Source organism: Tupaia chinensis, unplaced genomic scaffold (assembly GCF_000334495.1).
Source record: "Tupaia chinensis unplaced genomic scaffold, TupChi_1.0 Scaffold143746_1, whole genome shotgun sequence".
NCBI classification, from domain to species: Eukaryota; Metazoa; Chordata; class Mammalia; order Scandentia; family Tupaiidae; genus Tupaia; species Tupaia belangeri.
The window spans coordinates 115,634-117,965 of record NW_006203595.1 but is presented as its reverse complement, the minus strand read 5'-3'; the positions used below and the strand labels follow the sequence as shown (position 1 = coordinate 117,965).

Here is a 2,332-nt window from a genome sequence, read left to right as displayed (position 1 = left end):
ATTTCCTTCACCTAGGATATAGCCTCTCTAGCTATAAACTTCATATCAAGATCCCATTATCATATAATTTGGCTATAATGAGGTACCTGCTATAACAAAACCTTAGCAAACTACTGAAATGGTGAATGAAACTTACCTCCAGGAGCTAAGGAACCTGGGCCAGGTCCTGTGACAGCAGCTGCTATTTGCCCTGGTGCTGGAACTCCACTCTGCATAGAAGCTTGCATCAGAGTAGGTGCACCATTGATGTGCATGCCACCCTGCCCAAGAGAAAAATCAGAGTATTTACATGCCTCTGTATAGACTTAATAAACCTATGACTTTGAAGTCCTCTTCAAAGTAACAGCTCTAAATATTCTACTAAACATCCTTTTTGTACAGTATGTCTTATGCATCATTAGATTTATCACACACTTTGGATTCCACAGAAGCAAGTTGCAGTACATATCATGAGACTGGTTACATGGAACATAGTTAAGATGGAGAATATTCTACATGAAGTGATTGATAATGCTAATCTGTTGGCAAGGCAGTGTGTGGCATCTATTATGATATCACAAACTATGGTCTGGCAATAAGGGTTAAAAAAAAAAAAAGTGTTGTGAACCTAAGAAGAAAAAGGGAAGTTTGGGACATTTTTTTCTTAAGCAATTGCTGGGAATCTACATTTCTTTTCTTTTTTTTTTTAAATATGGAATGCTTCATGAATTTGCGTGTCATCCTTGCGCAGGGGCCATGCTAATCTTCTCTGTATCGTTCCAATTTTAGTATATGTGCTGCTGAAGCGAGCACAAGGAATCTATATTTCTTAAAATAAAAAAACCTTTTCATCTGTGTATTAGATTGTTGGGAAAGTACTGACATATTTTTCCATGCAAAAATGTGTAATGACTTTCCGAACAACCCAGTATTTCCCAAAGAACTGAGTAGTCCCTTGGAATAATAAAGAGCTGAATCAAGAATAAAAGCTAAATAATAATAACCAAAAAAACCCACATATATGCTTAGAAAACACAAAACTCTAAAATAGGAAACTGACAGGGAGGTGGATAAGAGAAAAGGGGCTATGAAGTGAGACAACATCAGATTCAGATCCTAGATCTGCTACTTAACAATTATTTTGGGACCTTCTAGGTCTTAATTTCCTTTCTACCTCTGAAAAGGTGTTAATTTAGAACAAGGGTTAGCACACTATGGCCCATGGGCCAAATCTAGCTCACTGCCTGGCTTTATAGTTTTATTAAAACACAGCCACACATACTGTTTACATATTGTCTCTGGCTGATCTTATACTACTGTGGCAGAGTAGCTGTGACTGAGATCCTTTGGTCTGCAAAGCCAAAAATACTTATTATCTCTGCATTTATAGAAAATGTTTGCTCACCCCTGCCATGTACCTATGTACATGTACCGTCAAGTTTATCTCTGTCAATTTGATGAGTGAAAAACAGTAGTTTATTGCAGTTTCTATTCCTATGTATCTTATTTAGAAGTTAAACACATTTTCATGTATTTGCTTTATATGAATTGTTTTTGTCCATTACCTATTTTTGTACTGTTATTGGTAATCTTGCTAATTTACAGGAGGCCTTATACTGATTATGAAAAATTACGGATATACAAATCATATAGAAAATTAAATAAGCACCCAGCTTAGGAAACAAACTGCATATGTAACAAACGTCTCCTATATAGTTTTCCCATTAAGAATTCTTATAGATGTTTAAAATTTTTATACTAATCACTGTGTACTGAATATATTCTTTTGCCACTCACTCAAGGTATTTTTGGGGTTTATACAGACACAGAGCCCACAGTTTGAGAATGCTTCCACATTCACTTAGTTTAACTTTTGTATGGTATTATGTTTGAGTTACCTGTGTCGATATCATATATTCTGGTTCGTCTTAACTGTTGCATAGAACTACATTTTTGAAAGTCACTGATATTCATACATGTGGTTTATTTAACTGTATTTTATTATTATTTTTTTCTTTTTTTGGAGAGGTTTTTGCTATAGGGCACGTGTGCTTGCCAGAAAGACAGAGAGAGACAGAGAGATAGGAAGCAAGAAATCACCTCCCGGGGAGGATGGCCATGCTGCAACCCCTTCTCCTCCATTCTCCTCTCGGGATCTTGGGCATGCACGCACACACGCCTGGCGTGAGTTTAAGCCACTGGGTCCGGGACTCGAGCCGCAGTCGACTACATGGGAGTCCAGGGACGTAGTCATTATGCTAACTGCTGGTCCCATATTTAACTGTATTCTATTGAATATACCACATTTTTCCCATTCTTCCACTGATGTACATTCAGGATGTTTTCCATTTTT

The 2,332-nt window shown here is 37.0% G+C and overlaps 1 protein-coding gene and 1 non-coding gene across 2 annotated transcripts in view; both read right to left on the bottom strand.

Moving 5' to 3' along the window:
• Positions 1-2,332, bottom strand: part of CSTF2 (cleavage stimulation factor subunit 2) — a 41,447-nt gene that overhangs the window by 25,124 nt on the left and 13,991 nt on the right. The gene's annotated exons all lie outside the window — the stretch shown is intronic.
• LOC114005403 (U6 spliceosomal RNA) lies at positions 686-792 on the bottom strand. The gene has a single exon (XR_003547258.1). It is a non-coding gene; the product is annotated as a U6 spliceosomal RNA (small nuclear RNA).